This window comes from Spermophilus citellus (assembly GCF_964194105.1).
Source record: "Spermophilus citellus genome assembly, chromosome: 3".
Taxonomy (NCBI): Eukaryota; Metazoa; Chordata; class Mammalia; order Rodentia; family Sciuridae; genus Spermophilus; species Spermophilus citellus.
Window position 1 is genome coordinate 166966476 of NC_138184.1, and position 14549 is coordinate 166981024.

The following is a 14549-nucleotide window of genomic DNA, read 5'->3' on the forward strand; positions in this document are numbered from 1 at the left end:
ACCCATGTAGCACTGAGTCTTAAAGGATTTAAAGATCTTGATGAGTAAGGATTCTTTTGATACAATTACCAGAGAATTTAACTCAACATGCTTGGAGTTAAATAAAATGTGTAGACTTGCAGCTGAAAATTCCAGAGGCAGAACCCACATGATTGTTTTGGGACCTGTTTTTCCATGTTGTGCCTCCTCCTGGGAGGACCACTATATATTGCAGCTCCACCTCATCCCTGCTGCTGCCCCTAGCTGCAAACCAGTTCTCTCCTCCCAACAGCTTTCTTACAAGTCCTGTGTTGGATGATATATCTTTGGGCCAGTCACTGTCATCTGTTGATGAATACATGGATCATTTAGTCTGGAACACTTGTGGGATAGAGTCAAACCACCTGATCCACATTCTCTTCTCTCAAAAGAAGCAGGAACACTGCTGAGGGCCATTGCCAAATAGGAATGACACATCGAAATTTCCTTGCCAGTGTACCCCATGTTAAATGCACTTGCCTTGGAAATTCACTGTGACATTGCATATGTGTTTGAGAAAGGTGACCCTGCTCAAGGAAGAGGGTGGATCCAGGTTTAGGGTGTATCCTGCAGGTTTTAGGAAGTACCCCGGTTTAAGACAATTTGGGTTTAAGGCAGTTCCAGGTTTAAGGTTATTGCTGCTGGGAATAGGGCATATCCTGCTGCCTGAGTTCCCGTTGAGTTCTCATGGAATTGAGAATGTATTTTGGGACGTGAATTGTGCGGCAGAACTTGGATTTCCCCAGAACGTGTGTGTAGAGGCCGGTGTGAGTTAGAAAATAAAGAATTGCTGTTTGAATCTACAAGGTGTGTGGTGGCTCGTGATTCTGTGCCCAGCGAAGACCGTGGCATTATTCTCCCCCCTTCTGATTAATTAAACAACAAGCAATGTGGCTTAAGGACTGTGCCTGGTAGGTTGTCCAATTCAACATATAGTTCTTACCCGTCATGGGAAAACTGACCTCTAGGCGTCAGCCTCCTGTCTTAGGTTGATACCACTGCAATCGGATCAACCCGTCACTGACTACCGGTCCAGCATCCAGCCATACTTGTGGATAGGCCTATGCACCAGTGGGGGGGTGAGGTTCTTGCCTCACCTCTGTTGGCCCCCAAATTTAGCCTTGGTGCCAGTGGGGGGGTGAGGTTCTTTGCCTCACCTCTGTTGGCCCCCAAATTTTAGACCATCACTAGTAAAAGGGAGGAGGATACAGAAATGCCACGACACCAAACTAATTGACGGCTCCTTTTGAAAAATTGCGTCACTGGTGACATCATCAGCAAAGATATGCCAGCACTACCACAATTCGCTGCACCAAACGATAGTTCACAATGCATACAACTGATATATAGTCCAGGCAAGTTCTGCAGGCAGTTCAAAGTGGAAGAGTCTATCAATATGTCCATTTCTTCCCAAAGTAAATCGAGTCCTTGATTGAGCATTACTTGTTGAGTTATATTCATTGATGCATCAGTTTATGCAGTTTACTGTGATAGCTATCATAGAAGCTGTAGTTTGGTTTTATCTCAGTCTTCACTGGCACTGCGATGGAGATGGGAATTCTGGCAAAGATGCTAAAGAGACATTATCCTGAACAGAATTATTAAATATAATGAAAGGGAAAGGTGAAAGTAAACAAACAGATCTGTTAACCACCTTTAAAAACAATCCTTAACAGCTGTTTACCTAATTTAAATTAGTAAACAAACAGATCTGTTAAACACCTTTAAAAACAATCCTTAACAGCTGTTTACCTAATTTAAATTAAACCATTTAAATCACATGAATAAAAAAAAATTCAGATCCATTTTTTCATGAGCGCTCCTCATATAAGAAATATGGACATACACACATACAGACATACAACACAAAATACAAATGTGCACGCAAATGTACAACACATAAGACAATAATAAAGGCCTTGTAGTTTTACCTAGGTGAAATCTCCATTGCAATGTTTAAAAACTCCACAGTCAAAAAATAAAACTGATCAGAAAAATATTAACCTAGGTTTGTATGAGCTCAAAAATAAAATAGAACTTTATGATGTGGGAAAAATGCTATAATAAAATAGATATTGAAAAAAGCACCCTGGTTAATCACTGTCGCAGATGTAAGAATAGCCAAGCTGGAGCTCTGGATATCAGCTGTTATGGATTTGAGTCAAATCATCTTCTTTTTAGTCTGTAGAAATTGCTTTGGTTAGTCTCTCTGGAATCCAAATCGGCTGCTGTTTTTCCTGTGGAAACACAAACAGAACCCCGACTCCAGACAATCACTGGATCAGGACCTTTCCATTGTCCTGTTAGAATATCTTTCCAAACTACCTTAGGCTTATGTACATTTTTTGGATATATATGTCTTTCCGCAGCACTAAGTCCTGATGAATCAAAATTTAAAAAGTTTAGAGTAAAAAGGGTTATTTTAAGTTTATCTTTGGGGGATATATACCCCTTAAAGATCCTTTTAAATTTAAGTCTTTCAAAAGCATTCTGCCTTAGTTTTTAGAATTACTTTAGTCCTTTTAATTTTTTTGATGTGGTTTTAAACCAATTTCCTTCTAGTTTAATGTTTTCTAAATTGGCTCTTGTCTATAAATTTTAACACCCTCATCTGAGACTTGTAATTTCTGCACCACAAAAAATTAAAATTGATGGGATTTTTGAAAAATTACTAATAATATCCTTGTTCTTCTATTTTATCCAATATTTGACTTTAAACTTTTCTCTTTTACCTTTTTTTTATCTTGAATGTCTGTATCTAATAGTTGTCTTAGCTTTTTGTATTTTTTTATCTAAAATACCTTTATTTGACATTTTTAACCATTTTTTTTAATCTTGTTTCTATCTTCTAGTTTTCTTCTAAGGTTTGTACATTCACTCTTAGTTGCTTTTTTTCTCCTAGTTTTCTTTTGTTTCCTTTTTTTTGGGGTTTAAAATTCTTGTCTTCCTACATCTTTTTTATCTTTCTACATCTTTATCTTTTTTTTAACTTTCTATACTTTTTCACTTCAAGTTTTTAATCTTTTTTATCTAAATATCTTTTATCTTATTATATTTCCATTTTCATGGGTTTTTTTTCCTCCATCATGAAGGCATCTTAACCACCTTCAGTTTAACCTTTTAAAGCCTTTTGCAACGTATTTAGACATTTTACAACTTTTTACTTTACCACACAAAGATTATCTCATCTCCCTCTTTTTGGTTTAATAAGTACATTTTAATAGTTTGATGAGTAAAGCAATCTTTTTTCCGCCATGAAGGTATCTCGACCACCTTCAATTTAACCTTTTAAATCCTTCCAGTTATCATCTATACTGTACTTTTAAATGTACTTTTTCACCACCTACGGCTTCACTCTTTTAAACGAGGCTTAGATTCTGTTTAAATCGCTTAATGTTAGTTTACATGGCTGCCCTTCAACCAAAGTCTTTTTTTTTAAACTCCATTAAGAAGCTTTGTCTCAATCTGCCATGTACAAATACCTTTTTCTTCTTTCTTCCTTTCTCAAGCTTATAAAGTAAGTCTAGTTTCCTCAAAATCTTTTTAAATGGCATTTTACAACTTTTACTTTAAAATAGAGATTATCTCATCTAGAAACATTTCTCTTTCCTTTAACCTTTTATATTAAAATATATTTCCACATCTTGAATATTTTTATCTCTTTTTAACTGTTAACCCTTTTTATAAATTCACATTCTGAAACAACCCTTATAAAATTTTTGAATTTAGACAAATTACTCCACTTTAATAAGATGAAATACTTTCATGTTTTTTTTTAATGGTACTATAATACTGTAATTGAAACCCAACTGAAACTTCTTATACTCTTTGTATATAAATTACACCTGATAGAATCTTAAGACTTAGTAACCTTGTTTAAGCAAAGACACAGACCAAAGGAATATTAAACTTTTTTCTATTTACCAATTTATGAAAAAACAGATAATGTTTAAATATGTTACCTTATGGAACTTAATAAGTAAAGAGTACTTGATTTTATATTTAGTGGTTGATATTTTAACACTTTAGCTTTGTAAATTAATCAGATGTCTGTAAAAACCAAGATCTTAGACAAATGTAGTAAACAGAACTAACCATCTCTTTCTTGTTGAAGGAAAATCCTTCTACAGGATACCATGATGGTCCCTTTGATATACTTAATAACTTATCTCTAAAAAGCCATGGGCTACATTTTTGTATTGTATCAACATATGTCCTAGCTGTTCTTGGTCTCACTGGGGTGCCTCCTTTCTCTAACAATTTCTCTTCCTCGGAGGCGAACAACTTCAAACCTTGAGTCAACCATTTTCCCAAGTTTGCCTGAGAAAGTTCTAGGAACAGGCAACTTGAAACAAAAACAAAATAAATCAAAACAAGAACACATTGTTTTTTGAAATGGTCACCCATTTTCTCGCCTTCCCTCAGGGGCAAGCAATTTCACTTACCTCCAAGTTTCAGACGTTTCGCGTACGGACCACCAAATGCCGCGGTCTTGGCTGGGCACAGAATCACAAGCCACCACACACCTTGTAGATTCAAACAGCAATTCTTTATTTTCGAACTCACACCGGCCTCTACACACACGTTCTGGGGAAATCCAAGTTCTGCCGCACAATTCACGTCCCAAAATACATTCTCAATTCCATGAGAACTCAACGGGAACTCAGGCAGCAGGATACACCCTATTCCCAGCAGCAATAACCTTAAACCTGGAACTGCCTTAAACCCAGATTGTCTTAAACCGGGAACGCCCTAAACCCAAAATGTCTTAAACCGGGATACTTCCTAAAACCTGCAGGATACACCCTAAACCTGGATCCACCCTCGTCCTTGAGCAGGGTCACCTTTCTCAAACACACGTGCTATGTCACAGCGAATTTTCAAGGCAAGTCCATTTAACATGGGGTACGCTGGCAAGGAAATTTCGATGCGTCATTCCTATTTGGCAATGGCCCTCAGCAGAACACTTTCTGGTTCTGCAGTAGAAATAAGAAAGGAATAATGAAAACAACAAATGTTGACTACATTTGCCTAAGATTACCTAGCTATTGGGGCAAAATCAGACCTCAAACTGAGATCTGATTCCAAAAGACTGTGCTGTTAAGCCTTCCAAATACTACTTCTTGAAATTAAATATGTACCAAATCAAGTGCTAGCTCCTAGGAATGTAAAGCCCTAGAAGAGATAGTTCTGCCCTGAGGAACTCAAGCTAATGGTGGAATTAGGTGTAAAGAAGAAACGACAGTGCAGTGATTAAGGTGCTCAGATAGAAGCATGCAGGGCTCATTAATAGCAATTAGAAGTGTGATCATTAATCATCATCCCACACTTTAGAAGTCAGGGATCTCCACCCTTCCACTGCCAAGAAGCACTAGGGAAGAGAGTACGTTAACATGGAAGATTTATCTCCTAGTGGAAGGAGAAAGTGCCCTAATGTATTTAATTTGGCTTGTAAGGGTCTGGCGAAGCGTCGGAGAAAGAGACCACACAAGACTAGCTCCATGCAATGGCAAGGGGGATTTATTAGGGATCCATTCCAGTGCGCTAGGGCCCCGTGCTCACTCAGGAAGGGAGAGCAGCCCAGAGCCCAGAGCAGAGGTCAAGCAGAGCTTAAGTACACTTTTTGGAGAGGGCGGTGGGCTTTACATACATCAGAACAAATCATCATGAGGCGCGGGGAAATTGAACAACAATTCTGGTACATGATTAGTCCATTCATTGGAGGGAACAGTTTGGGCAGGGGTGATTGGTCACTTCCAAGTGGGGTACACATTCAAACTGATTGGTTCTGGGGCCTGGATGCCTACGTGCCATGTTACCTGGAGCCCTTAGCTATTAAACAACCAGGGAATCAATGGAGATATTTACTGAGCAGGTCCCGCATTGTCCTAACAAGTTTACAGAGATTGCAGGTTCCAGGGATAGCAGGGGAATTGTAACAATAAACTTTTACCTTTTAGCCTAGGCCTCGTAATCTAGAAGCTTTACAATGCCCTAGTCTTTTACACTTTAACTCAGACTTTTGCAGCTTAGAATCAGCTTAGAAATTTTACCTTTACAGGCTAAAGGAAAAATTTATGATAAATTTTAGAGTTGTTACTATAATAGATGAGCAAAAATAAAATAAAAGTAAATTACAATATGGAAAATTAAGTTGCTACAAGGATGAATTTGAATATTCTCCAAATGTGGATATCTTGATCTTGAAAGATCCAATTATTTTCACCAAACCTCTTTAATGCTTCACAGAGAGCCTGAGTTTATTCAAAAAGGGAGAAAAAGATTTTTCCCCCCCTTTGGCACTCAACAGTGGAGTTGTACATTTAATATAAAAATGACACATTGGGTGAAACCAGCTCCATCAGGATAAACCAGAAAGCTGAGAATGATCACCGATCACAGTTCTGCATTAACATTCAAGTGCTGTGCTTGGCTTGTAAGGCAGAATGACCAGACTACAGTGGACAACACGGAATTTTCACCATTTTGAGGAAACTCCATGATGTAAATAACCACAAGATGAGTGGCACAGAGCCTTCCCTACCTAAATTTGTGGGATTAAAGGAACAATGAGATGCTGATTAGTCTGCTTTGCAGTTAAATTCCAGGTACAGGGATAAAACAACTATTCTCTTATTTTTTAGGTATCAGTTATTTGTGAGGTGGTATGCTATAAATTATAAGACTATTAATGTCATTGAGCTGTTAATGGACTTGCTAAGCTGTTGTTCCAGTATGAAAAAATTCTTTAGGGAAAACAGTACTCCTGTTCAATATCATCCACCTATCGATGGTCTTATTTTACACAATCTGTTACAGACACCTGTTAAGGAAAAAAAAAAGTTGACTAAAAAAAAAAAAGTATTCAGAACTCACTGTACAAAGAATACAAGTAACAAAATTTGAAAATCAGCTCTATATACTTTGGTATGAAACAATAGTAAGAGGGGCTGGGGATGTAGCTCAAGCGGTAGTGCGCTCGCCTGGCATGCGTGCGGCCCGGGTTCGATCCTCAGCACCATATACCAACAAAGATGTTGTGTCCACCGAGAACTAATAATAATAATAATAATAATAATAATAATAATAATAATAAATATTAAAAAAATTCTCTCAGTCTCTCTCCTCTCTCACTCTCTCTTTAAAAAAAAAAAGAAACAATAGTAAGAGTACTTTCTATTTAGTATTAAAGTTCCAATGTCAAAATTGGCTGATGTTCCTAATTAAGTGCCTGATAATTTTTGTAGAATAATCAGCACTAGCATTTAACACCTTAAATGGAGATAGATGTTATAGGCTGAATATTTGTGTACCAGTCCTGTTCCATATATATGTTTGAGCCATAACCTTCAGTGTGGCAGTATTTGGCAGTCTTCTAATTGAGATTAAATGACTTCATGAGAAACTGATGTGACTCCATTTTTTAAAATAAATAAATAACAGAGCTTCTACCTCAAGGCCTGTCCTAAGGAAGGGGGCATGACCCTTGTCCTTAGAAAAACCCACAGAACCTTTCTAGGCAGATAACCACCCTGCTGAGTTGTTTGTCTGCAAATAACAGGAGAGATCTGTGGCTCCAAGTATCCCTGACTCAGTTAGGCTAGGTGAAGACCCATAGCAACCCCCTAGCAACCACCAATCAGTATGAGACAGGGAAAATACCAGGGATGCTAGATGACTCCCCAGTAGTTTATGGTGGTTGATAACATGTTGGGAAACCATGTAGTTTAGCATGTACACCCCTCATGGCCTAAACCAATCAGTTCAAAAGAATCCCCTTCTTGTACTAACTAATCACCCCTACCCAACTTGTTCCCTACAGTGAATGTGCTAATCAATATTAAGAATTTTTGTTTGATTGTCCCGCGGTATGGAATGATTTGCTGTATGATGTTGTGACACATAAAGTATCCCCCCAAAACCTATAAAATCTCACTGAACAAAGGACCAGGACTCACTCCCTGGGACCAATGTGTTGGAAAGGTTGTGAGTCCAGGCTGGAGCTTGTGATAAAGACTCTTGTGTGCTTGCATTGGATTCAGCTCCTGGAGGTCTACTGGGGTCCCACTAATCTGGCATTACAGTCTCAATGGTGGGGTCTTGAACTAACAGGATTAGTATCTTTGTATCAGAGAGCTTGTGTGATTTCAAGCTTTTCAGCCTCCAGAGCATGACAAAGTAAATTTCTGTTGTTTAAACCATCCAGTCTATTGTGTGTGTTATGGCAGCAGAAGCTGGCTAATATAATAGATAAGGTTATTGTCAATATATGTGATTCTTGGGCTGAGGATGTGGCTCAAGCGGTAGCGTGCTCGCCTGGCATGCACGGGGTGCTGGGTTCGATCCTCGGCACCACATAAAAATAAAATAAAGATGTTGTATACACCAAAAAACTAAAAAAATAGACATTAAAAAATTCTCTCTCTCTTTCTCTCCCTCTCTCTTTAAAAAATGTGATTCTTATATCTATCTGCCTATCTACATATTAATGGAGAGATATTATAGAACTTATTAATGGTACTGCAATGATTGATAGTGATAATTGTTTTTCCAAATTTACATTCTAGTATACCTCTTAGAAATGACATTTATCTAGTTATTTTCACTAATTCTTAGTGTTCTGCTTTTCCATCATCCTATCTAGCAATGAATTACATGTCATTCCTAACATGCATTTTTTTTATACCTTCATATGGTTAAGCATAATATTCTCTCAACTTAGAATTCCTTCTGTCTTTTGTAGAACTAACAACCTTCTAATCTTTCAGGTTGGGTGAGCCATCTGTTGGACTCCAGACACACATGGGCTCTTAGCTCAACTCCTGAGTCGGCCCCACTTTCATATCCCTTTTGCCAATCTTTTGCACACATTTCAAAAGGAACAGATGATGGTGTAGTTCTCCAACAAGGCTACCTAAGTGTGTTCAGCAAGGCTTATAAGATCATTAGTGCATTCCGCCTGTGTGAAGAGGCATACTCTAACATTCATTCAAAGGGACTCTGCATTTAATCACACTGAACAACATTCAGGCTCCATAAGAGCCTGCTCCAATTCCTGTTTCTATACTATTGCATAAACCGTGTCTCCTATGTGAAATGCAGTTAACTGTATTCAACTGTAGTTCTAGATCTCACATCTAGACATTTCATCTCCTCCTTAGGAACATCTCTTTTCATTATCTGAAATGTCATGGGATTAATAAATGTCATGGGATGGGTTGAGGGGATATTTCCTAATCTAACTGAAGCATTACTAACTGATCATTATAATTCTCTAGCAAATACATCCTCATTCCTCTTCTTCCACTATAAGGAAGAGCTCAAATTTGGGTACTTTATAAAGTAAGGGTGTTTATTTCACTCATTCTGAAAGATGGAGGGTCCAAACACTGGCACCTAGCAAGGACCCCCTAGCTGTTTCACAACATAGAGAAACTACAGAAGGGTCCAATAACCCACTACCCTGAGGATTAACTCCATGAGACCAGTATTAATCCATTCATGAGGGTATCTCCCCTGACTTAATTACCTTGCACTAAGGCCCCTCCCCTAAAAGGTTGCACAATCTCCACACTGCCTCATGGAGACCAAGTTTCCAAGATCTGAAAACTTTGTAGGACACACTCAAATCATAGCAAAATTGTACCTACTTTTGTTGTACTGCAAATTATACTGTATTTTTATGATTGACAGACCTTCCTAGGACAACAAGACTGTGAGCTTCTTAGGAAAAGGAACATGTTCTTTTTAAATCATGATATATTTTGAACCTTGATAACTCATTCAGTGTCACAGAGTAGATATCGAATAAAATTATAAAATTATGTGGACCAAATAAATGTAACAGCCTATAAGTTATTACTCTAGAGATCTCACATCTGGTTTAAAGGGGACATGATCCAGTTGTGACATATTTTATCCTATTTATTTATTACAACAAGTAATTCAGTTGATCCATCTGGTCAGGCAGATGTCCTCCTTCTCTCCAAATTATTTATTCTGTATATATTGTTCCTGATTTAAGATCAACAGAAAAGCTGATATGACCAGAATATTATAAATTTTGACACTAAAATTAAATTTCATAATCCCTGGGGATTATTTTCATGCCATTTTACATGAAAAATATTTATTTTGCATTTTTCTTTGGATGCATTTAATAATTAGTTTTTTAACGAGCAGTAAAAAATATTGAAATAACCTTTTCAACTGTAGTTCAATATTTGAGATATATTATCTAGCTATGATTAAATTAGATGACAAAAAAATTCAATTCATTCAAATAGAACATAAGTGATAAAAATATTATGTATCACATGGATAATTTAGACCTAACAACGGAAGGCCATCTTTTCTAACTCTGTGATCCAATTAATTCCTTTCATTTACTGCATCACCTATAAACAAGATAACTCAAATGCAAACTTCCATTGTAATTTACTGAGCCCTTTGTCACTCTGCTTAGTTTAATAAACAAACTTAATAAACTAAAGGGTTTAGCTTTCAATTTTTTCCTGCACAGATGAAACTTCAAAATAAAGTTTCCCACCTTCTGTTAAGCTTTCAGGAAGGCATCTGTGCCTCTATAAGCAGCTAAGAGGCTAAGTCACATATTTCTCAGCTGCAAAGTTGGTCCATATTTCTCCACTGTCTAGTTCCCTGTGAGACTCTAGGTAACTCTTAGAAACTGAGGTCTGGTGAAGGAAGATGGTGAAAGAGAAGCTGGCAGATGTATCTAAGTTGGCCTTGGGCCATACCCTTGGCAATTACTCATGCACTTACTGTAATATATGGCTTTACAAGATGTTGACCCACCTGCAGCAGGGAGAATCTCTCTTCTTAGAAACAATACTTGAAGTCACAAAATGAAGTCAGAGATGAAAACTCTCAAATGCAACTCTGAGGATATCTCTTTAAGGAAGAGCATAGAATTCTTATCATTACTATATGTATCTCAATAAACAAAATATTATGGAAAAATCACTAATATGCTTATTAAGTTTGAACAGAAAAACCACCTATTAAATGATTTGGATTAATCCAAAAATTACTTCCTGTCCCAAATATTTCTGAACATAAGCAACAAAGGTTCAATTTGAAATTATCTAAATAATTTTTTTAATACTTAATGAACAACTTTAGTTTGCTTTTTAAGGAATACTTATAGGAATCCTTATGAAAAATGAATTATTTTATGAAGCATTTATTTAGATCTTAATTTTTGAAGTTTTTATTTTTAATTTTTCTATTGAGACATATTTTTAGGAACATTGATTGTAATTTAATGCATGTATACAATATGTGCTAATCAAATCAGTGTAATAGGATTTTAATTTATCTGAATAGAAATTCAAATGTTAACATCTATCAATGATGTTATTTCCAATAATACTAACACACTGTTTTGACCCCTTTGCCCATTTCAATGGGTAGTAAGGCAAACATAGTATTGTACACCATCACCAGTTCTTTAGCCATCTAATCATATAGCTGTTGACACACAGAGAAAAAATAGAGTGTATTTCCTTCTCCGGGCAGACCTCTAAGCAATAACACTCAGAGCACTGAAGTTTACCAATAAAGTAAAGAAGAAACAAATGATCTAATATGTGTCCATTTTGTAAGACATTTTTCTTCATAGTAAGCTTTGATTAACACATCAACCTTTTAGAGAACCCATGTGTACATAAGGAAGAAAGCTCTGAAAGTGAGACATAAGTCTCAGCTCCAGAAATGTCTTAATTGTTGTGACTGATGCTTTAGTGTATGCTTTTGCACTTATTTTCATATTTTAGATGGGGATACTTACTGAGGTACCCCAGTTATGGAACTATTTTCTTAGATTATTTTAAGCTTATTTTAATAAATATATTCTATAATGCTGTAATGAGTAGCTTTATTTATATCCTGATTTTTTTTACTCAATACATAAATATTCAGAATATGATTTTCAAATGGTGAAAATTTTACTTTGAAGGTAGTTTAAGATGGCAGCTGAGGAAGATCCTCTGGTGATCCCTCTCCACAGACACACCAAGTTGAACAGCTATGCATGCACTCAGCTACCTCCACAGGAGCAACAGAAATCAGGTAAGAGACTACAGTGCCTGTTTTTAGTATAACAAAATGAAAAGAAACACTGAAGAAGGCACAAAGGAAATAATTGCCCACTTCACTCCTCCCACAAAGCTAAGCAGCCTGGACAATGATGCTTCCTGCTGGGAGGCAGGAAAAGGAATTAAGTACAGGCCTTAGCCTTGAAAATGCAATCCCAGATTCACCACCATGAAAGTGCTGGGCAGAACCCCAGGATCCCTACCATCAAGCCAACAATCTGGGGACTGAGCCACTGCAACTACTGTGGTCAGGTTGTGCAAGGGTTTGCTGCTACCATCTTTCTCCCCAACTTCAGACAACAGAGGAGGAAGTAAGACTACCTGTTGAGAAGTAGGGCATGACACAAGACTTGGTCTTAGAGCTGAGTGCCAAGCCCACTATGGTGAGGCCTAAGCTTCAGCCCCAAATCCAAGTCCACTAGCCCCAGGCAGAAGTTCCCTGATAGATCCTCTAGAGCAGCCCCATCAGGTGGAGAACTGAAGGAGAGGGGAAATATACAAGGATAGGACTCATTAGGACAAAACTTGGGGTGTGCCTATCACAAGGTAGCAGATAAATTTAGTATTTATTACTTCATGTTAAGTGGAAAGTGGAAATCTTTCCAATTTTAATTGTTGCATATTTTCTAATTGAGTCTACAAGTATAGTCATAAAAATATTAAATACAGATGATATTAGACATTCTCACTAATTTTAAGAGAAATATTCCCAGGCTGGGTCTGTAGCTCAGTTGGTAGAGCACTTGTCTAGCACATGTGAGGCACTAGGTTCTATCCTTAGCACCACATAAATTACTATTGTGTCCGTCTACTATAAAAAATATTTTAAAAAAGAGAAATGTTTCCAGTATTTTACGATTATTCATTTGCATGGTATATTAAGGAATAACATATAGATTGGTATGTTATTAAAAATATATATTCAGGGGCTGGGGATGTGGCTCAAGCGGTAGCACGCTCGCCTGGCATGCGTGCGGCCCGAGTTCGATCCTCAGCACCACATACCAACAAAGATGTTGTGTCCGCCGAGAACTAAAAAATAAATATTAAAAATTCTCTCTCTCTCTCCTCTCTCACTCTCTCTTTAAAAAAAATATATATATATATATATATATATATATTCAATTTTATCAAGTATATTTTCAATTTTATTAAATGTTTATTTTTCTTTTGTTCTATTAATATATTAATCAACGTTGAACCATATTTGCATTTCACAATTTACCTCACTTATGTTGTATGTGATTTTTTTTCTTAGCATTTTATTTATGACTGTTTTCATTAATGAGTATAGGTGAAATTATCCCATAGTTTCATTTTATTGTATTATTGTAACATTTTTAAATGAATGTTATGCCTATGTCATGAAAGAATCTGGACTCAAACCCCTTTTTGATGCTTTAGAATGGCCTAAACAGTGTAGTAAATTTTTCCTTCAATATTTTATACAATTCACAATATCTGATGTTTTGAGGAAAACTACAGCTCTTAAATAGTGCTCTCAAATTACTCTATAAATGTTGGTTTGATTAGATATTTGGTCTCTTCTGATGTCAACTTTGTATTTTAATATTTTGCAATATATTCTTTCATTTATGTTTTAAAATATATATTATAGAACTTAGAATAGCAATATTTAATAATTAATTTAATTCCCATTGTGCCTTTTATTTTCCAGTTTGCTGCTTATTTGGGGTATTTATATACCTTTATTTTATTTATTTTTTCTAATTTATTATATATGACAGCAGAGTGTCCCTTTATTTTTAATTAGATTTGCAGATGGTTATTTGAATGTTCTTTCAAAAAGAAGAGTTATGTCTTGGATTACTTTAATAGATTATTTATTTATCTAATTTTTTTCTTTACTGATTTTGTCCTTTCTTACTTTAGATTTTGTTTATTCAGTTTTCTTCCTCAAGTTAAAAGTTTAATTAATTTGTTTGATATTTTCATTTGATTTGCCTGACTTTTCCTCCATGCTGTTTTTCTTCTATCTCATAGTTCTATGTGTGCAGTTTCATATCATTGTTTTCTAAGAAATTTGTGATTTTAAATGTTACTTTTTCTTGATACAAGAATATTATGGAAATAATATTTTAATGTTAATAGGTAGTACAATTTTTTTAAATTTTGTAATTTTGTAATTTCTAATATCCACTATCAAAAGTGATCATAAAATATCATCTCTACAACTTCTAGATCTACTACTTACTGCTTATGCTAAAGCCAGATGTAGGATCAATAATGAGCACTTGCAGAGAGGGACTTCTATGCATGCAAAATTTGTCCACTCAGGTTTAATTTTTAGAAACTAAGAATACATTCAATGTGAGTCCTAGTAGCAATTTTTAAATACAGTGCTTGACATATATTAAGTTTAGGAATTATGGCCCACTGTTGTTTAGATGTTAA